Here is a 23,668-nt window from a genome sequence, read left to right as displayed (position 1 = left end):
TGATGTACTTACTTCTGTTAGTTTTGGAAAACAGTTCCCATTGATTTCATCTAAATTCTGATATCCATGTTCCTTTGTAATCTTTAAATTAATACCATCTTTAATTGTAATCTTTAAATTAATACCATCAATAGAAGTTTCAAATTTTATTCTGTACTCATTAACTGTAGATTAGTATTTTCTTTCACTTTGATCCTTTTTATTCCTAAACTGTCATCTTCAGGGTTCCAGATAGGGAGACACACAACATCCTCATTAGAAGGCAGGAGAAATCCCCTGTATGCTAAGGAATTGCAAGTGGGAACAAAGAACTGAACAGTGGCTCTTAACATGGCTGTTTATGAAATAATAAATTGCCCTTTTGTACGCTGGCAAATGGATGTTATAATTCAAATATGAATCAGAGTAAATATAAGAGTACCGCTATTGGTTATCTTTCCAAACACTACATAACATTTTGATTTAAAAATAGGAATTTGACATTTGGCCCATGAGCACCATTAAATGTGCTATCCTTCTCTCCAACACTTGTCTTACCCCTCATTCTGTTGATGTTAATTCTTAAGGAAAGTTCTAGATTTCTGTTGCTCCCTTAATGGTATTAAGTGACATCCAGGGTCTGCACACTTTACTCAGTCCCCATATATTTTCTTTTGCATGTGAAGCCAGAACAATCTATTACAACTGCTAGTAATGGGGAACTGTAGGATTATAGGTGATAAGGAAACAAAGTGGCGGTAGCCATGACAACTGGGACAGTCAGCGCGAAAATGGATAATGAACATCCAGTTTTCAAATGATAAGGTTGGGGCAAGGAGCGTTCCAAAGGAGAAGTTTCTCAGCAAGTGGAAAAGGATTAACAAGACCCGCATTGCTACACTGCAACGGAGGAACATAATAAATGACCACAAATACCATAAGAGTATGTGCACTGCTTTCCCACCTGCTTTCCTCACATTTTCTTCTTTAATTTGAGTTCTGAAGCAGAATTGTAGAGGTTCTAATGGGAGGGATTACAAAGGAGACTTTGTTGACTCATGTAGGTTTCCGATTTAACTTTTAGTAAATCTGTTTTCAGGAAATGCAGTGTCCTGGGAATTTAAAAACAGCCCAAGTGATATGCCAGTGCGAGGCTATCGTACGTCATCTTGGAGTGACAGGTATTCCTTTCCTATTATCAAACCTGCTCAGATTTTTATAATCAGAAGCCCACATGCTCTGAAAAAGTCTTACCTGACTTGTCTGATGAGTGACTTCCCCAAAACAAAGTTTGTCTCTGCTGTCAAAATCCCTCACCCAAAGATAATCACTGCTACCAGAACGCCATCAATTTCAACTATTATTTCCTCCCAGGTACAACTTTTTAAGGACCTAAAACCCACTCCACATCCCTGTTGATTGAGATGACACATTATCTCTGCCCCACAACAGCTCTACTGAACAGGGACTGTAGACAATGATATTATTATAAAACATCACCCGGTTCCTGCCCTGTCAAATGTTATTTATCCCCAGGTAACCGGAAATGAATGAAATTTACCAAGTGGTACTGAAATACATTTTTCATGTTCAACTCAACTTGTGCTCATATAAAACAAACAAACAAATCATTACACTTAGATCTTTTTTATCCACGTTTTGCAAGGAAAAACGTATCTGTCCTTCCCAATTGGCTCCCCCAAAACGGTACCCAACTGTCCTTTACTTTTGTTCAGCAATCCTCTCGAGATTTATCTGGTTTCTTTCAGCCAAGGGTCCAAGAAATATGAATACTGATACAAATTTGTCAATCCACAAGTCCTTATCCTGTGTAATACTGCCAGTCTGGACCAACACAGAAATAGCCTTTTATAAGATAACTCAGAGGGAAAAAAAGAAGAAAAAAAAAAAAAACAAGAAGCTTCTATCAAATATGACTTATTGCCTTTTCCCACCTGATCCCATTTATATGCCCTCATGCCGGTATTGATGGACGCGTGGGGGAGAATGGCTGTAGGCTTCGCATTAGTCACTGTAATCACCGGCCCCAATAATTGACAGGAAAGAGGCTCCACTCTGGCAACAGGGAACCAATGAAAACTGTTTGCACACAGCAGTTAACCATTTATTCAAATACTCAGCCTGATGTGTTTTCAAAGATTGAAAAATTCCTTCTCGGTTAGAAATGGAGGTGGAGAGGGATAAAAATGATACTTAGATGCAAAGGCCTGGAATGGCTCACAGTAACCATCAGAATCCCACCCCCCTCCCGATAAAAAGAGAAAACAGAAAGAGAGAGAGAGAGAGAGAAAGAAAGAAAGAAAGAAAGAAAAAAGTTGACGTGCACAGGATGTAGAAGAGAGGTTGACAAACGACGAAGTGTTTTAAGGAATGTGAGTACAGTTTCCCAGTTGTTTATAATCATACAGCATATGTACTAGCATGTTAACATGCAGAGCACGTGCACGGCACACTTACACTAGACGCCTAAGAAATACGATATGGGTGACTTCCCTAATGCATATGCAAGCCTCCTGCTCCCGCCCCCTTGGCACACTGAGGAAAAGCTTCTGGCACTAACCCCTGAGGGGAGACACTGCTTTGGGAAATATCCCGGGTGTGCTTAACTTGGTGCAACTAAAAACCTTTCCTTTTCCTATTCTCTGGCTCGGTGGTGGCTTTTGGCTAGACACCCACCACCAGGCAGGCGTGGTTTTGGGTAACAGGTGGGCAGTGCAGAATTCACCTGAAGAGTCCAGTGTGGCCAATCAGAGAGAAAGGGAACGGAGAGAATCCACTTTCCTGTCTCAGCACGTGGTAAATCAGAATCCTTTCGTAAAGAAGAACCAAAGGAATGGTAGGACCGCATTCAAGGAAACGGACAGGAGACTTTTTGTAGCAACTTTCAATTGTACAAAAGCCAAGATGTTTTTTGTTGCTGTTGTTTATTTTCTTTCTACCAACACTTGCTCTCGGGTCAGTCAGTCAAAGGACTTGGCTAAGGCAAGTGGCAGTGCAGGAGAGCTGGTGGGTTGGACAAGAATCAGTTTAGTGGCTCAGAAGAGGACGCAGTGAATGAAGCAGGCGACCGTACCCCAGGGCAGGGAAACCCTTTGACGGAAGCCAGACTTCTCTCAATGGTTTATGCGAACTTCATAGCAGGAACAGGTTGAGAGGCGTAGCTCCGACGTTGTACTATTCAGCAGCACTCTTGTGAATCGAAACTTGTAAAACCTAAAAGATGGGCGTGGGGACATCATCATTACCAAACCGGAAAGGCGCAATGAAGCAGGAAGTCTGGTGCCCTCTCTCCGACGCTGCACAGTTCTGAAGATGGAAAACCCCTGTAATACACCTAATCGTGTGACACGGGACTACAGGGGGCCATTCCTCCCAGTCCCCAGCTGGTGATCAGCCGTGTGTGTCCTGAAACAGTGGAGTTGAGCGTCCTTGCAATTTTGTTCTTGGCAATAAGATGCCAGGACTATTCTAGCTGAGAAAATCCTTTTCTCAATCTTCCCCCAAATGTCGGAATCTAGCTGAAACCAAACGAGCCTCTCGGTGGAATTACACGCTATGTGGAGAATCGGGTGCCCTCTCTCCCTTTAGATTTGCTGCCATTTGGTTTTCCCCAGCTCCCTCCTTGGTTTCTTCACAACTGAGGAAAGAAAATAAGGGTATCCAGCTTGTTTTCTTAACACCAGCCCTTCTTTCCCACAGTACATTCTCTGGCGTGTCCTTTTGCTTGCTTCTGTATCTATATTCACGGCTCTTATCTTTCTTCTTGGAGGAGTTACTCCCCTGCCTCGCCGTGCCTACAGATTTCATGACACATCCCTGGACTGTTTTGTTGTTGTTTTGTCTTGCTGCTGTTTCAGTTGTGAGATGAGTGATAAAAGGAAACATGTAAACAAAATGTGAGCACACAACGGATTTAGAAAACTGTATGTGAGCACACAACGGATTTAGAAAACTGTACGTGACGCTATTAGGCAGAGTGCAACATTTGGGTCTGCTTCTTAATTTGTATGGTCTACTATTAGTGTAAGTGTTGTCTAGACCCATTTTTTTTTCTATGAAGTAGCTAATTTTACTCAATTCTTAAAAAAGTGAATCTTCTGTGTTTGTCCTGAGAGGTGTATACAGCTTGGATAAAGACCTATTAAATGTTTCATCAAATGAAGTAAATGTATATGTGCACATGCCTATGTTCAATGTATATATACTGCTTGGCACTTGCCTATATAAAATTTAATTTACCTGTCAAGCTCTTCCTTGGTTTTAGGTTGGCATTTCATGTTTGCTGGAAACTTTCAGCGTATTTCCTTTTCCTAACTTACCCTAAAAATGGATCATCAGCAAATATTGATACTTATTATTCCCCTTGTCTCCTGAGTCATCAATATAGGTGGTGTATATACACTAAGCTTAATCTACATTCTTGGGCCACTTCCCTCTTGATCCTTCCTTGATAAATACTTGTCATTGAAAAATAATGAGTTTTTTTTCCCCTGTCCATTTAATCCACAACAGACTTTCTGATTACCTTCTGTGACTCAGCTTCATTGACAAGTTCTACTGAGAGAATGTATCATGAGACTTTCCAGTGTTTAAATAAATTATATGCAGGGAGTTCTTCACTGCTACCGTAGCTCTCAGAAAGTTTGTAAAGTGTTGGAGAAACTGCCACTGTGTTCATCAGGTACTTAGAGTGTGCAGTTCGATGTGGTACAAAAGGCATGAGCCCATCCTTTCCAGCTACTGCCTAGTGTGACCTTGGGCTAGCCACTTGGACATCTCAAGTCCACCATCTTTAAAATAGAGATGATGCTCTTCCTCCCAGGATCTTTAGGAGAATTAACGGGACAACGGTTGAAGGTCAACACTTATGAAGTTGCTCCCCTACTTAGATTTCAGCTTGAGTAAATTTAATGACAGTGGATTACAAAAGAACATTTCTTGCCTCATCGTTCTGGAGATCATTTTGATGGCTTCCATTCCTCTTTTTTTCATATAATACAGTTCAAAGGTTTTCCTTCCAACTCACTCTTGCTTCTTCAGATCATCACCCCTGTGAGGCAGCTGTTGTCTCTAGATTACTATAATACCAGGCCTAAATACTGCTGTATTTCATCCTTAAGATAAAATGTCCTTATCCTCCATGCAGGATGAAAGACGGAAGTGCTAAACTCAAAATGGATTCAAGACCTAAATGTGAGACCTGAAACAATAAAACTCCTAAAAGAAAACAGGCAATAATCTCTTGGACATCGGCCTTAGTAGTGTATTTATGGATATGTCTCCTCAGGCAAGGGAAACAAAAATGAAAACAAACTATTGGGGCTACACCAAGATAAAAAAGCCTTTGCACAGCAAAGGAAACCATCAATAAAACAAAAAGGCAACCTACTGAATGGGAGAAAATATTTGCAAATCATATATCCCATAAGGGGTTAATACCCAAAATATATAAATATATATAAAAAAAAAAACTTCTACAACTCAATGCTAAAAAAAGAGAAAAAAATCTGATTTTAAAAGTGGGCAGGAGACCTGAACAGACATTTTTCCAACAAAGACATACAGACGGCCAACAGACACATGGAAAGATGCTCCATATCACTCATCGTTAGGGAAATACAAATCAAAAGGAGAATGAGAGATCATATGTACCACACACAATGGTTAGAATAAAAGAGAACAGAAGTAACAAGTATTGGTGAAGATGGGGAGAAAAGGGAATCCTCATGCACTGTTGGTGGCAATGCCAGCTGGTGCAGCCACTCTAGAAAACAGGATGGCAGTTCCTCCGAAAATTAAAAATAGAACGACTATAGCATCCAGCAATTCCACTACTAGGGATTTACCCAAAGAAAATGGAAACACCAATTCATAACAATATATATGGACCCATATGTTTACTGCAGCATCATTTACAATACCCAAGGTATAGAAGCAACCCAAGTGTCCGTCCACAGATGAATGGACAGAGAAGATGTGGTTTATGTATGCAATGGAATACTCCTCAGCCAGAAAAAGGAATGGGATTTTACCAATTGCAACAACATGGAGGGAGGGCGGGGCCCAGATGGAATAAGTCAGACAGAGAAAGACAAACAGGATATGAATTCACTTATACGTGGAATCTAAAACAAAACCAAACCAAAATGAACAAAAGAACAAACAGAAACAGACTCATAACCGCAGAGAACAAATTGATAGTTGTCAGAGGGGAGGGAAGTGGGAGGAAGAGCAAAATAGGTAAAGGTGATTAAGAGGTATAAACCTGCAGTTATAAAATAAATAAGACGTGAAGATGAACAGCGCAGCTTAGGTGGAAGGAGAAGAAAATGCTAATAATGGCACAAGTGAGAAGGAAATAAAATGGGCAGCACGGCTGGGCACATCAGCACAATTATGCATGTGCCTTTCAATGTTTGTGTGTATGACCAGTAACAACACATCAGCAACACCAAACATCTTTACATGCCATCTTTGTGCCAGACCACACTACCCTGTGCCCAGGGCATAACACGTATTGGCCTATTTAATTCACAAACGTGTGTGCCCAGAGGTTGTATACTCAACCAGGGACCTGGGCCTCTCCTGGCTGTGTGCATGGGAGGAGATTCCGGGAGAGATAACGTGGGTGGCGCAAAGGCACATTTTCTAGACCTAATGACAATTTTGTAGCCCAAGTGATTTTTATAAACTACGTGCAAGGCTATATGGGAGATCATTTTAATTGTAAAGACATTTTTCTTCGCGTCAATATGCAGTCCACAGATGTATAATTTCTGGGATCACCTTTAGTTCTATTAAAAAGATGGGTATCACCTTGGCAGCCTTCCAGTCTTCCAGTTCAGTGGCTGTTTTCCATGATAAATCGCTTATTTTCCTGAGTAGCACAGTCACTCCGTTCTATAGCTCCTTCATGTCGCTTGGACCAGTTCCACCCAGCTGATGATTTATTACAAGGTAATGTTTTTGAGCTCGTCCATCACCCCTCACCTCTTCAATGTTAAGCATTTCACCTTCAACAATAGCAAAGGGTAACCCAAGCTTGGCACTAATTTTAAGAATAAATGAGACATTGGACTATTATTGTCCCATTAAACGGGTGGGGTGACCCAGGACCGAATGTTCCCCATCCAAATGTCTGAGACGGTGGGTAATGGAGACTTGGTGGAGCCCCTGTCCAGTTTCCGCTCCCTGAGCCCACAGGCAACCTGCCCACGGGCTCTTAGCAGCGGCCATCCTCCCGAAATCCTGAGGATCGTGCCAGGAGATGTCCATGATGAAGGGCAGGCTCCAGGTAGAAGAATCATGTCTAAGGGGTGCCTGGGTGGCTCAGTGGGTTAAAACCTCTCCCTTCGGCTCAGGTCATGATCTCAGGGTCCTGGGATCGAGCCCCGCATCGGGCTCCCTGCTCAGCGGCAAGCCTGCTTCCCCCTCTGTCTCTCTGCCTGCCTCTCTGCCTACTTGTGATCTGTGTCTGTCAAATAAACAAATAAAATCTTTTAAAAAAAAAGAAAAAGAATCACGCCTAAGATCATGACTGTGGGAAGAGGGTTTCCAAAATCTTCTAGAGATCTTTTCCTGCTGGAGTTCTCGATCTAAAAAATATTTTTCACCCTAGAAAAATCTGATCATCTATGAATCTTCAACTCTAAGCAGACCCTTTTTAATCTTTACATTATTAAGCACTTCTAGGAAAACAGTTCATTCTACAAAATTGTCCCAGCCTCGGGAGGTGTCTGGAACATTAACTATTTGAATGCCTCTTTGTTTGTTTGTTTTCCCATAATGTATACTGTCCAGGACAACATCCATTAAACTTCTGAGTCCTCCCAATTTTTTTCCTCTTCCAAACTTTCCACAAGGAGGGATCTTGACTTGTCTGCTGGAGGGATCTTCTCAGTAGACCTCCAGGCAAACATTGTTTTCCTTTTAGCCATACTGCATGGCTTATAAAATCAGAGATTTAGATGGAGTGGACTGCAAGGAGACTTTCTTGTGGAGTCCATTCCTGAACTCACCTTTGTGGGTGAGAATCTGGGTAAGAAGCTAAAGAGAAGAAAGAAGGAAGGGAAGAAGGAAGAAAGGAGGAAGGAAGGAGGGAAGGAGGGAGAGAGAAAGGAAAAGAAAAGGAAATAATTAAAAAGACTAGATCTACTACTCATTGAATATCTGAGGGAGAGTAGACAGAGAAGCCACTAGATAGCTTGCTTCCTTAAATCTGGTGGCACCGTGTGGGGGGTGAGTGAGGCACTCAGAGAAAGAGGAGGTTGCTAGAGGGTGAGCTAGGAATTTCATTACCTTTTATCTTCACAAGACTCAAATGAGGTTTGAAGTGCCCTTGTAATTACTTCTTCTTCTTCTTTTTTTTTTTTTTTTTTGTAAGATAAGAGACTCTACTTTTTTTAATGCAATTCTATCTGGAGACCAGGCAATGTGGGGCCCCTGATATTTCCCATTACCCTGACCTGCGAGATAACCTCAGTTTCCTTCTTTGTCCTTCTCCCTTCCTTATGACCTGATATGTTTTGAAGATATTCATTGTATTCATAATCAGAAATAATCATGGCCTCTATTTCGCAAATAAGTATTGGCTAGTTGCTTGGCATTTTTATGGGGGTGATGGACTGATGGACTGATAAAATAATTTGTTGAATTCTAGCCTCTATTTTTTTTCTCCCCCATGTGAATCTCTACCCAGAATGCCTTACCCACCCTGGACATCTCTGCAATTCACTTATAAAACTGTAAACTCATGGAAGGAAGCCTTTTTTTTTCATATACACTCTCTTACAAGATGCTCTTAAGTTAAATGACTTAATTATCCTAATAATATTTTAGTGATTTAACCTTGACTCTGGCTCCAGTCTGGTCTACAGCTCTGTGCAGCTCTACTCTGTTTTGATGGGCCTGGTCCTTGGACCAATCAAGAGTTTCTACTCAGTCCCATCAACTACCACAGCCAACTGGTCTTTCTGCCACATCACTGGATGCTCTCCTGAATCCCACGAACCACATCCCTTATGCACTGGATAATTTGTGAAACAGTGGAAAGTGAGAAGGCTCAATCAAGCCTAGTCTTGCAGGGAACTTGAGATGTGGCCTTACCTTGGCTCTTCTTGGGGAGCTGAGATATCCTGAATTGATCTTAAGTTGTAACTGAGAAGAGAGATGTAATAAAGGAAATCAAGGCAGCCCAGGGTTCACAATTTTCTAAGGGCCTCATCTCAAAAGGACTTTTCACAAAGATACTCAAAGCACCATTATTCATCATAGCAAAAATTTGAGGTGGTTTATCATTGTGGCTAAGAGCTCAGGTTCAGGGGTCAAAAATCACTGAATTCTGATCCTTGCTCCTCCATTTACTAGCTGAATAAATTTGGGAGAATTTTCTAACCTCTCTCAAGCTCCAATTTTTTCTCTTTTATTAAAGTAGGATAAGAATAAAAACATCTACAGTGTATGTTTACTGAAAAAATTAGAGAGAATCGCACACATCGTGTTAGCTTGATGCCTGGCATTCAGTAAGCAGTCAGTAGATGTTAGTGGGGATAAGGATGATGATGACCATAATGACTAATTAAAAACAATCTAATGCCCAATAACAGATAACCCAACCAAACAAAATATGATAGACTAACACAGGGGAATGCCAATTATGTTTGGTATTATGATAAGTGCTCGGTCTATGGAAAGTGAACTTGAACTTTTGATGGAAAATTCTTTCTCCCTACTGGACCTGAGACATAGTTTGCTTGATGATTGCTCTCTACTTCTTATTTTCCATAATTTCTTATTAATTAGTTCAACCCCACATAATTAATAGATATGGTTAAGTCTCACCTGTAATTAAAATATAATCCTTTGATCCTGTGTCACTATCTACATCTTGCTATACCTTTTGGTCCCCATTACAGACCAGATCCTTGAAAAAGTAGCCTACATTCCCTTGTTACCTAAACTTAATTCACCTTTGATGGCTGACTCCTGTCCCCATCAACTACTGCATCTTTCCAAAATGACCTCTAATGAATGCTTTTCACAGTTTTTTGATACTGTTGACCACTTCTTTTACATTCTCTTTGACATGGCCATTTAGGGTTCTTCTAATTTTCTGACTCTTTCTTTACAGGGTCCTTTTGGGGTTCTTTTACTACCATCTCTTTATATACTGGTGGCACCCAAGTCTTGTTCAAAAGGGTACTGAGTAGAGATAGGAACTGGAGAACATTTAATATTTAGATACTAATTGAAGCCATTGGCATGGGTGAGATTATGTAGGCAGAGATTGTGAAATGAGACCAAAAAAAAATTTTTTTTAAATAGGTTTTCAGACAAAGCTTTGAGACTATGGAGGAAGCAGGAAGGAGGAACCAGAACAGAAGAAGAAATGAAGACAAGAACTGGAGGAGGTAGTGTCAAAGTAGCCCAGGGAAGAGTGTGCTTCTAGAAAAAGCAAGCGACTAACACTGTCAAATATATGGCAATAAAATGTTAAAAAAGATAATGCCAGGAAGTGTCCATTAGATCTGGCAACAGGAAGTTTACAGAGCTTTGTTGAGAGCAGTTTTATTGAAGTCATGAGGGCCAAAGACAGACCAGAATGGATCAATGAAAGAGATGACAGAAGAAGAAATAAAGAAAATATACATAAATCTTTTAAGATGGGAGCATTTCAAGAGAAGAATGCTATTGGTGACAGAGGGAACTCACTAGTCGTCATCATCATCACCAAAACTATGCTAAAGAATAGAGCTATTTTAAAGAATTACTTTACTTCTATATATTCAGAATTTCCCAACCATCTTATCTTTGCACCCACAAATTCAAAAAATATAATACTCTTTGCATGTGTAAACCTTTTTTTTTGCAGTTAACAATACCAGTATGAAAAAAGAGAGTATTTTACAGTACTTCAAGAAACATCATGTAAAGAAAGCCTTGTTTCAATATTTTGATAAAACAAAGAATCTCTTAGTAATAGAAAGTCACCTGTGTATTATTGTCACCCTAGTCTTTTTTTTTTTCCTGAAACAATCCACTCTTGCAAAGGAAAATAAGTTGGCACTGTACAAGGGCTTCGTATCATAGCTTCTATGGAATTCTTGAGATGCCTCTCACCATAGCTTTCCCAAATTTGACTCACAGAACTGACCGTCATTCCTCCTAGGCTCTGGTGATTGCTATGATGTTTTCCACAAGCTTCCACTTAATTGCTTGCTCACCTTTTCCTCATATTTTCTCTGCTACTTGCCTGAAGCTGCCTCAAAGAACATAAAACTTCCATTTTAACATCCCATCGAAAATTTGGTCATTCTTTTCAATATGCCCAGCATTACCACTTGCTGCTTGCCCCTTGAGATCATTTTCCCACTCGGATCTGACCCCTGCCTTACCTAGGCTCTGTGGTCCTTATTTCTGATTGGGTTTGGCCAATGAGGGGGCCCTGCAGGTGACTGGAGAACAGTACAAGAAGGAGACCTGGCTTCCTCTCTGCCAGGCCATCACTTGGCAATCCTCCATGAAAAGCCATAGCTCTGGTCTGGAGTCCTTTCCCCCAATTCCATTTCTCCCTGGCTTGCTTTCAGCATTTTTTACTCTTGTACCTTCTAATTACTTCTAGCCCCAGAATGCTTCATCATCCTTTATGTATCCGAATCACCTGGAAAGCTTGTCAATACACAGATTGCTGGGTTTCATCCCAAGTTTCAGACTCAGCACTTCTGGAGCGGGGACTGAGAATTTGCATTTCTAGTAAGTTCTCTGGTGATGTGGATGCTGTTGGTGCAGGGGCCTCAAAAAAAAAAAAAATCCACTGCAACATAAAGTAAATGGCAAAGAGAAATTGCATTGCAAACCATGCATGATACTATACCCATGCAACCCATGATGGCAAACTCAGTGACTCTGCAGCCTTCAGCTCCATTGGCAGAAATTGTGTCTGTCATGGTGGCTCTCACTGATGAAGAGGCACAAACAAAATCAGGAGTGGTTTGCATCACAATGGCCAAGGAAAGGGTAGCACCCAGAGCATGGGAGAAATATTCCTAACAAAACACCGTTGTGGAATGGTAAGGACATAATGCTCTGATGCTGTATTTGGATGGTCACCAACCGACTGACCATTGGCATAAATAGGATTCAATGAGCCTAATTTCCCCATAAAGGAAATTCTAAATGCATCAATAAAATACCTCTAAGTGCCATATGCCATGATGATGTGTACCATTTCATTTAGATTACTATGCTTGGTTACCCTTTTGTTGGCCCTATTTTGTTTTTCAGTACATCATTTTCCTTCACTTATTGCTCCCAATGTCTAAGTAAAGTGTCCAAAAGGGGTTTCTACTGTCTCAGTAGAAATCTAAGTGATAATACAAATATACTTGAGGTATTTTCAAACAGGTGGGTAAGTATAAAACAAAATAAATCGGAAGCCACTCCTTCATTTAATGATGTGGCCAGTTAGATCATATCTGACTCCATCAGTACAGTGTGATTAGACTAAGTTCTGCAGTCTCATGCATGAACAGTATCTTCCAATGTAACCTTTGGGCTACAACAGAATGTCAGTCATTAATACATGGATGTGTCAGTTTGGGGGCTAATTGCTCTCCTCTTGTATATGAGATCAAACTCCGCAGGTGTGTCTCTGCTGATTTCAGGGCACTCTGGAGCATAAATCTTTTCATTTTTTTTATACATGGCGACTTTTAGTGAAGCAACATTAGAAACTATACTGTCTTAGATGAAGATAATTAAGGTTGACTTATTATGTTTTCCAGGGAAGTCTGCATTTTTACCAAAAGGGACATGGAGTATAATAGCAAAACACAGCTAATAGCCCTAGTCCCATGCTAAACTTTTTAAGGTTCTAAAACAGCAAAAAGATGCAGACACACAAATGATCTCTGAATTTCAGAATATCAGCTTCTGATTTAGATCTGTCCTACAAACGGAACATGTCATAATGGTGACAGCAAGAATATGGAAAAAATGGCATTAATGATTTCTATGATTCTAAAAGAAATATTTGGTGATCTCAAAACACTGAGAGATATTACATATTCTATATAACGGCAGCTTCCAAACATTAATGGCCTTATTTGTCTATAATTACAGAGGAGGAGGGAAGTCCGATGTTTATGTTGAAGGAAACCTACCTGATGCCCCTTTATCCAGGATTTCATAACTTACACAAGCACTACCTAGTGTAGGTCTCTCATGACAGGCACTGTGCTAGGCTGTGTGGCATGAGTAGATTCTCTTACCAAAAATCAGCCTAACTACAATGATGCACATGTCCTAGATTTTTAAGAAGTTCCACAAAAATAAAAGTCAATTACTAGACAAAGGGAATAAGATAAAGTTAATGTGTATAAACCCACCCCTTAGGCGGTCTCCCACCTTACTTCTATCTTCGCTACCAAAAATGACTGCTTGCGGTGCACACCCTCATACCAAGCCAGCCACAGCTGAAGCAAGCAAAAGAAACTAACCAGAAAAAGCCAGTGAGATGGGAAGGAGACCAAGGCAGCATGATTTCCTGGAAGCCAAGTGAAGGAAGCATTTTTAGAAGAAGGGAATGATCAATGTTTCCAATAATGCTGGTAGGTCAAGTAAGGACTGAGGACTGAAAATCAAAAACTGGATTTAGGTCTTTCATGTCTGACAAAAACATTAGGGACGAGAATGATGGAGGGAAAATCTTGATTTTAGTGAGTTCAACAGGGAATAGGTGGAGAATTTGAAAAAGCAAATATTGACAACTCTTTCAAAAGAGTTTTGCTTTCAGAAAAAGGGGACAGGAGGGGAAGTAGCTGGTGGAAGAAACAGCAGCCTGTCGATGACCTAATGGTAAGATAAAGAAGAGGCAAATTCATGACATGGGAGAGGAGGAAAAGCTGGTGGGGAACTGTCCGCTGTCCTGAAGGCAGCAGTGGGAGGGGCGGGATCCTGAGCAGGGGTGGTGGGGGTGGCTTTGCTATGGAATTCCCACAGTTCTCCTCTTGAGACAGGAAGGTCTGGCACAGGTGCAGACAGGTGGTTGGTATCATGATAGAAGCAGGTGGGATTCTCTTCTTGCTGTGTCAGAAATGTTCACACCTCACCAACTGCCAACCTCGCTTGACTGCCCTTGGGTTCTCTTGCTCTTCTTCTTCCTCCTCCTCCCGTTTCACTCTCTCTCTCCCCTCTCTTCATCTGTCCTCTGCTCTGCTCTTTTCTCCTCACCCCTCTGTACATTTTATTCTGGTCATTTGACTCATATCCACAGCTTCAAATATCATCTCTATGGAAGGGACCCCCAAATTTGATCTTCACTTCTGAATTCTCTACTCTGCTCCAATCCAGACATCTCCTATGTCAAACTCACATTCCCAAATAAATGTCATGGTATTTTCCCCCCTCAATGTTTCCCCTACCCTCTGTTCCCCACTGTCACACACAAAAATGTATCTCTCTCTGGCTGCCCTTTTTCTGAAACTGGGCTCACCAAGTTTAAAACCTTGGTACCAGTAAGTACTTATAAGTAAAATTCTCCTTAGGAACAACATTGGCAAATCACTGATGATTAAAGTTGGGTTGCCCACATGCAGGTTCATCATGCCATTCTCTCTGCTTCAATACATGTGTGAAATTTTCCACCCTGAAGTTAAAACAAACAAGCTCAAAACTATTCTGGTTCCTTCCAGTCCTCACCCCATGATTTGGTGAGATACTGAGTCCTGTAAATCCCTCCTTCACAATTTTTTTTTTTCCTGTGTGTCTTGCTGTTCAGCTCAGCTGGGTTGCAGTGTGTTGCTGTTTTTCTCTTTTGGAAAGTCAGAGATGGTTACTGAACTGAGGATTAGATACTTTATTCCCTGATCATGCATTAGAGACTTATCTGCCATGAATAGTGGAAAGAAGTGGGAAACAAGCCCCAGATAAGCTCAGAGAAGATCTAGACTTAATTCTGCCGTTCACTGGAAGTCTGCACCCAAGGAAGCTCCTCAATTTCTTTGTACTTTTCCTCCTTGTTGGAAAATAAGAAAGGGGGTTCTGCAACTAATTTGTCGAACAAATTGGTGTGAACTTGAGTTCCGTAACCTGAACATATTTCCCAGTGTTAATCATTTCATTAGCTGGCAACATTAAAAAAGGTGGGACTTCCACAGGAATGCTTGGATTCCAGCTCTTTGTCAATCCTAGCCTCCAGCAACAGTGCACCTGCATTCTCCACGTGACGAGGACCCGCTGCGTGCTTAGAATGGACGTGGCCTCTGCAGCTACTCCGCTCTATGCTCTGACTAGTTCATCACATTACACCTGCCCCGAATGTGAAGACATTTAGTTCGTGACTCCCACCTGCTTATCCAATCTCTAAGATTGGTTCTTAGACGGAAATCTGAACAACTGACTTTGACTGAAAAATGTTAAGGAGATCAGGAAATGTCAAGATTTGTGTCTCTACAGGCACTCTTCCAGCCAAGTCTTAATTCCACATTTTTTTCTCAGTTGTTTAAAGACTTCTCTGTCTATATTAGTTAGATCTAGTTAGATGAGTTCAAACAGTATGGACTACACCAAAATATGGCCCTAACACTGCTAGGGCAGAAGTCGCCTCACTCAGCCTCCTTTTGTCACCCGGGGCCACAGAGGATAAGACTGGAACCAAGGGCTTTCCAATTGGCCCCTTTCCCTGGTTCTTCCAGTGGCCATGCTCCTTTATACCTTCCAGTACCTAACCAGTCCCTCTGTCTATTCAGTCCTCTATACACCCCTCTGTTCATTTACACTACCACTCAGAATCTATCGTTGTTTCATTCATTTGTTTATTGTTTACTCGCTTGTTTGTCTTCCTGTGAGGGTAGGGATCTTTCTTGTCTTTCCGGTTCTTTTACAAGGGTCCAGTGTTTAGCAATATTCCTGGAATATAATAGATATTTAACAATAAGTGTTGCCAGGTTTCTCTTTCTCTCGCCCTACACACACACACACACACATATGAATGTGTATGTGTGCATACTCCTGACACAATATATGTGCATACTCACATATGTACATATATACACAGAGAATCTATAATCACACATACATATACCTATTAATGCATGTATATAAATGTGTGCACGTATGTGTGTGTACCTCATATATGTGTCTACCTGTTATGAAGGGAGAGAAAGTGTATAATAGGATTTGATCCCAATTCCCACAAGAATGGCCCCGTCCATTCTTTCTGACTGTGACTCTTCTCTTACAATTTTATCCCTCTGAGAACATTCTGACTTCATCCAGCTACTATGTTGTTACAGTGCTTTACAATAGTTTTCTTAATGTTCATGAGTTCTTTCTTCAGAGAAAGTCCCACAAAGAAGATGAATATGGAAAACAAGTAAAAGGAGAAGAACTGTTTCAGCTGAGAAGCAGAACTCTTAGGCCTTAGTCCGGTCTGTCCCTACCCACTCCAACTTGTAGCCCCCAGAGTCTTCCCAAGGGGTAGCCCCTGGACTCTCTGAACCCAGTTTGGAAACCACCATGCATAGAAGGCATCCCCCTAATGGGCGTGGTGGGGAGTCAGTACAGTGAGGTTCAGCTATGGGTGCCCACCCATCTGATTTAGACAAGACCCTTGGACACCAAAGGCCAACTCTGCTGAACAGCCCTGAATCACGTTTTCCACCTTAATCTCAACATGCATGGGGATAGCCTCTTACATTCAACTTGATCATTTGATGTAGATTAAGTCCTAACCTCTCCCATGAAACCTGGTTAGTTTTTCCACCCTGCGGTTAGATAACATTAATAATTCAATGTTTATTTTCACTATGGACACGTACCAGATACTGATACCCATAGTTAGCTGAAGTAGTATTAAGGTGCAATATCACTTACGTAACAATTACAATAAAAAATTAAGTCACAGAGATTCATTTTTCAGCTTTCTCCTTTGCTATGCCCATATACAACCTTTCTGTTCATGCAGAGAAAAAATCTGACTGCTAAATCCCATCAGAATTATTGTGACTTATTCTTGAACTTCTTATGGGCTCCAACAAGAAAAAAGCAAAAAACAAAAAACAAACAACCAAACAAAAAACCCTCTAAAACAAAAGGAAAAAAAGAAAACACAAGAAAAAAACAAAAAACAAAACCCAAGAACTTATTTTCAGAGATAAATCTTACAATGTTTATGTCTCTTAGTAGAATACATATATTTTTTTCCTTTCCTTCTTATGAAATCCAATAGAAGATGAAAACAGTGATGAATAATATACTTTTTACAAAAGTGCATGGAAGACACATATTATCAAATAGCACAGGTCATTTATTAATTAATTTTAAAAACTACAATGGAAAATACTCTGGATACCAGATTTTATGCTATACCAAAAAAATGGTAAACAGCCAGGACTGGATTGTTTTGTGAAGACCAGAGATTCTAGTAGCAAGATTCATTAAGAAAATGGCTATATTAATTTAAAGTGATTGAAACTTTGATGTAAATTATGGTTCATCCATTAGGCATGAGCAGAAGCTTTTAGCACATTAATCTGAAAGAGCAATAGAGGAACATCTTATTTCCTACAAGAGAGACTTAAAATATATGTATCTTTAGCTTCCTCACAACGGTAAGATCAATCATTGGAGGCATATGGTACTAGCAATACAAAATACATAGGAAAACAGATAACATATGGTTTGCATTAGCAAGGTAGGCTGCGTGAAAAAAAGTATTTCACACCTTTCCCCTCAATTATAAATGGCTATAAAGGAAATAAAGACTTTTGCAAAAAAAAAAAAAACTGGGTTAAAAAAAATATATCAGACATAGACGTTGAAATGGATGCTTTGGAGGAGACTGAATTTTTTTCTTCAAAGGACTGAAGAAACAAGGATACATTTGTTACTTCGATAGTTCTAATCCAGGGTGAACTTTCAAAGAGCAAATGGCAAATGTTTACAACCCCATAAGGCCAAGAATGATAAAAGGGAAATTTATAGTTGGCAAAGGCAAATATGTAAATAAGGTTTATAGCTCCTCCAAACATCAGGCATTCTAAATTGTGACAAGGCAGAGTATCTGTACACTGAATGTGATCACTGCCAAATGCTACCTACTGTCAGCGTGTTAGAGTGAGGCTATCGGGACGGCTGAACTAAAGAAGAAAGGGCTGAAGACCAAACCATAAATGGGTAAGAAAGTTAAAAAAAAAAAAAAAAAAAGCTATTCCTCACTTTCCCTGGATAAAATGTCGGCATGACCTTAAATATAAACTAGCACCTTGCATAAAGGAACTGAGAAGGAACGTTGGGATTTGGTGTCTTCTGGAGGTGACTTGAATCACGTTAGTGTCCCAAACTTGCCACCTGCATGGCTTGCTGAGCCCGGTTGTGGGTGGAAACAAAAGTTACTGAAACAAACTTATGTTCCATGTGTTTGGCACCCCTGGTATAAATTTCCAAGTCCATTCCAGGGCATCTTTGGAATCTCTTAAGAAAACTGAGGTATCAGTAGTGCCTTTATTTATTTATTTTTTATTATGTTATGTAAGTCACCATACAGTACATCAGTAGTTTTTGATGTCGTGTTCCAAGATTCATTGTTTGTGTCTAACACCCAGTGCTCCATGCAGTCCGTGCCCTCCTTAATACCCATCACCGGGCTCACCCATCCCCCAACCCCCTCCCCTCTGAAACCCTCAGTTTGCTTCCTGGAGTCCATAGTCTCTCATGGTTCATCTCCCCCTCTGAGTTCCCCCTTTCATTTTTCCCTTCCTTCTTCTAATATCCTCCATGCTGTTCCTTATGTTCCACATATGAGTGAAACCATATGATAAGTGACTCTCTCTGCTTGACTGATTTCAGCACAATCCCCTCCAGCTCTAGCCATGTCCATGCAAATGGTGTTCAGGCATTGGTTCTGAGTCTGTAGAATCTCCTTTCCCCCAAATACCTCCAAACAGTTACAACCTCAGGCCCTGGACCAAATCGGATGTATATTTTGGATTAGCTCTGGACTATGATAATGTCCCAACTGTTGTCTGGGGTTTAGGCTCATTCAGCTTATCCAGTGGCTATCCTCAGATGACTTACCCTTGGATTTTTAAATACTGACTGTAAGGACCTATTTAGCAAGAGGCTTTCATTAAAGTTAAACTGTCCCTGCTTCCCTTCCCCCAGGGGATTCACTTAAAAACAAGTCCCCAACACCAGCTTCAGGTAACAAAGCCCAGACACAAGGGTGGGTCAGGCCAGGTGGAGACATCTGATCAGTAGGGGGTTGCATACTGTCTCCCTAGCTACCAAGGAGTAGGGGCCCCCACCCTTTGGGAACCCTTTTTGGCGCCAATCCCAATCAAGGTGTAATAGGCTGGGTCAAATGTCTACTAGGGTAAATTGTAACTCAATTGGTCTCCTAGCATCATGTGGAGTTTCCTGTGTGTGTTACGATCTCATTGGCCACCTGTGCGTGGCCAGGCCCGACCGCATGGCCTGTGCCCTTAAAAGCTAGACTGTGAAACAGAGAAGGGTCGCCCTCTCTTGTAAGAGGTGCGGTCCCCAAACGTTCGGTTAGATTCTTGATGCTTGGCGCGAAATAAAGCTTTGCTTGACCTTCTTTGTATCAGTCTCGCTCCTTTAATCACAGACCCATTATTGGGGCACAACACTGACCATTGAATCAACAACATTTGCTGTGAGCCGTTGCGTCCGTTGCGGAGGCAAATTCCTAGAGGGATGACTGTCCTCTCCTTGCCTTCAGCAAGCACACAAGAGTCATAACACTGCACTGTGAGTGGCATGAACTGACTTGGAAGTCCTCCCCACCCTGGGAAAAGGAAACGGTCTAGTTTGTGAAGGATTGAGGCATTTCAGACAGGAAACCGAGGGCATTTTTTTTGCGATAGGGAGAACTTTACCTAAGGTTGTTATTTATCATTTTAGTTAACTTTTAAATTAGAGAAAGAGAACAATCTCAAAATGACACTTATTCTAGTCAGTTGCAAGAATATTACAAAAGACTTATTTTACTGAGGTGGTTTGCTTTGGTTTAAGATTTCTCTCCCTAAAGAGTGCCCACCATTGCACCATGCCCAAATTGCTCCCTTTTAAATGGAGGGGACCTGACTTCCCTTCCCAGTCAGGGAATTTGGGAGGTCAAGCCCACAAATGAGGCAACCCAAGGACTTTATACTCTTCTCGATAAACATCAGTTAAAGTAGGGATTGTGCATGACTATGCATGATTTATCCTCAATCCCATGGAGAAGAGCAGTTAAAAATCATGTTACCCACTGCAATTTTAAGACAGAGTCTGACTTTTTGTTGAAATAGAGAGCTTATCCCATTTTTGCATATTTCTGTACAGCCAAATCGGAATATTGAAAAATATTTTACTTAATATGTGCAAAGACCATTTGGAAGCTTCCAGCAGTAGTGTAGAATACAACAGTCTATATTTATGATGTAGAACATAGCCAGGCCTCACAGTGAGCAAGTGAGTTGTGTAACAGTGAGAGATTTCACTTATTCTATAAAACTCTATGATTTTATTATGACCTGATTATTTTAGAAATTGTTTTCTCCCCAACTCCTACCTGATCACAGAGATTAGATGGCAGACTCCTAAAAACTGTTATAAAGTTTATACATGTAGAATTTAGAAATGTCCACAGGAAAAATCTCTGAACTAGGTGACATTGACCAATAGATTAGTGGAGAGAATTTTGTTCACCCTCTACTTCGACAAAATTTTCAAGTGTTTTTTGGCATAAAAAAAAAATGCGATAGCATTACAACAGCAAACCAGAATGAGAAATGGCCAAGGGCAGATGACTCTTATGATACCCTAGATGGCGGATGGAGTTGCCGTTAGCAGAAGTGCTCTGACTGGCAGGACACAGAAAAACAGTCAAGTGAAAAGCTCCTCACTTCCTCCAAATGGAAACCGCATCTTTCACTTATTTTCCAGACTCTAGTTCATTTGTAACAGAAACAAACCCACCAAGAAATCTCTGGAAAATTGCAGAATCTTTTCCAGGCTCTGTGCCTATTCTCCGGACAGTCCGTAACGCTCCTGGTCATCCCTCATCCCAGAGCTGTGGTGAAATAGCTCATAAAGAAGGACACAAATATTCTCCCACCCTTGGGTCATGCTCCTTTACCATGCGATTCTGCCCTCCCCCACCCCTTCTATCAAGAGTCGCTCTGCTCCCCTCAATGTGGTCCAGTGAACAGAATGCAGGCAAAGTGATGTTGTAGGCCTTCCTAGCTTCTCCTCAAGAAGGCTTCCAGTTTTCCCTCTCCCCCTCCTATTACCCTCAGATGACAGTCTAGCACTACTGCGCTAGATTTCAAGAAAAGTTCTTGGAGACAGAGGCTTAGCAATCAGCTAAGACCATTGGTCAGAAAAACGAGTGAGGTCATCTTAGACCCAAGCCCAATTCAAAGTGCAGAATATAAACAAATCATTGGTATTGGTTTTAATTACCATGTTTTTGGGTAGTATATTAGGCAGCAGAAGATGCCTGGGGGAAAAGTATACAGAAAGGTACATATGAATGTCATCTGACACTACCAAGACCTTTGAACCTTGAATGGGATATTCCCCCCTTAGTTTCATGGAATCTCTTTTTTTTATTATTATTATTTTTTTTAGATTTGTTTATTTATTTGAGAGGGAGAGAAACAACACAGAGGGAGAGGGAGAGGAAGAGAAAGGAGGAGACTCCCTGCTCAGCAGGGAGCTCTATGCAGGGCTTGATCCCAGGACCCTGGGATCATGACCAGAGCTGAAGGCAGACACTTAACTGACTGAGCCACCCAGGTTCTCTGTGTAATCATTTTACATGGTGTCCTTCACTTCCATCACAGAGAAGATCCTGGATGGGTTAATGTCTTTGCCCCAATCAGCGAAAATGAGCTCATAAACCAAGCACAAGGCATAAAAAGAGAAGAAAGCAGTTATCACTGTATTCATGAGGACATTCTCTAATTTTTCCAGTTTTCCCTCTCTTCTCTTCTAGGACATGGTTTAATAACCCTACCCTACTTCTTCAAAGTGAGGTGGGCCATGGGATTTATTTGCGCCACTGAAACTCAGGAGGAAGACCTAAGAGCCAGGAATCACCAGACACGTCTTACCCTTCTCTCTTTTTATACTACGATGGCCATGCTGTAGATGGTGGTTCTTCCCTCAGCCTGTCTCCTGGAGTGAGGACAAGCCGCAGAGTCCCCAGCTCATCTGAGATGATCACGCAGCTGGAGAGCTGGGGAGTGATGACTGTTAACTCACTTATCTTCTCAGATAGAGATGCTCAAGTGGTAGGTTTTAGAATAGTGAATGGAGCGGATACTTACTTAACCAAAAGCACTCTCGTACTGCCCACCCCCCACCCTCGCCAAATCGCTGAGAATATTTAAGAGACAAATTTATTCCTCTTTGAACATTATTCCCAAAAGAGATCCAGAGTAATTCTTCTGTTGAAAAGAATAAAAGAGCAACACTAAATTTCAGATATTCTATCCCTTTGTTCTGTAAAATATTGGGCAAAACATTAAGACTGTAGACATTTTCCTCTGCCTCATATTTCACTTTTAAGCTAACTTTGTATCTCAAATATAAAATTGCTGAACATCTAAATGAAGATTTCTAGATCCTGGAGTCATCAAAATTACTGCTTGTACATGAAACCTTCTTGCTGGTAACTTTATATTGAACCTCCAAGGAATATCACAAATAACTGTTTACAAAGCATAAGAAAGCCCGTCTCGCTGAATAATTTCAGCAGTGGCTCCTAAACAGGAGAGCTGGTGATTTTAAACTATGATTCTGCAGATGGTTAAGAATGATTTTCACATCAGGAGTCTTAATAAAGAGGCTACGTTTCAGGAGTCATTACCCTGATGGTCCCTGTGAACAACTGTCTGTTTTAGAAATTGATAACAGAACAGGAATCATTTGTGAATAGTTTTGTTAAATAGGAAGCAAAATAAATACGTGATTTTCACACAGGCAATGGTTAACTGAACCCTGTTGCTGGTTCCTTTAGCTTCTGCACCTGCTTCTGTTAGGAAAGCACATTGCTCTGGAAAGCAACCTGTTCCTCCCCTTGACTGTGGGATCTTCCCAGGATATAAACATAGTCTTCAGGCTGCAAGGACTTTGTATGTTATGACTTACTTAATTACATCATGAACCTATGAGGCAGGTATTATTTTCATCGTCTTATAGAGGAAACACAGAGAGGTTAAGTGATTTGGCTAATGTCACACAGCCTGTAAAGAGCAGAGCCAATACTCAAACCCAGGTCTGGTGAGTTCCAGAACCTGAATTTTTTTTCATCAACCTGGTATTATTTAGGTTGCATCAAATTTTATTTTTTCTTTTCACCCAGACATATGACCCCAATGATTCATGTACCACAGTGTCTGGAATTTTACTATTGGGGTTAATCTTGTCCTTTCTATTAGTTCTTCTTAAGAAATGTAATGCTACTAAAAGGGGTAACTCATTGAATTACTGAAGTGCATGAAATGATGTGCATTATTTAGGTGTACTAACTTACAAATGAATTCTGGGAGAGTCAGAGGCAGAATGAAGTCACAAGGTGTCTAAAAGCCAGGGACTCAACAAAAATGGGAAAGGACCAAAGAATGGGGAGGTGGGAGGATGGACATCAAAGGAAAAC

General features: G+C 40.9%; 2 long non-coding RNA genes across 2 annotated transcripts in view; one reads left to right on the top strand and one right to left on the bottom strand.

Moving 5' to 3' along the window:
• LOC116874855 overlaps positions 1-23,668 on the bottom strand; it is a 548,472-nt gene that overhangs the window by 355,046 nt on the left and 169,758 nt on the right. The gene's annotated exons all lie outside the window — the stretch shown is intronic.
• On the top strand, positions 1,079-22,226 carry LOC116874856. Its single transcript, XR_004384077.1, has 3 exons — positions 1,079-1,160; positions 10,871-10,926; positions 22,159-22,226. It is a non-coding gene; the product is annotated as an uncharacterized LOC116874856 (long non-coding RNA).

The sequence above is a fragment of the Lontra canadensis genome, unplaced genomic scaffold (assembly GCF_010015895.1).
Source record: "Lontra canadensis isolate GAN:19392208 unplaced genomic scaffold, GSC_riverotter_1.0 scaffold39, whole genome shotgun sequence".
NCBI classification, from domain to species: Eukaryota; Metazoa; Chordata; class Mammalia; order Carnivora; family Mustelidae; genus Lontra; species Lontra canadensis.
The sequence above is the reverse complement of the archived record's forward strand: the minus strand, read 5'-3'. Positions and strand labels throughout refer to the sequence as shown.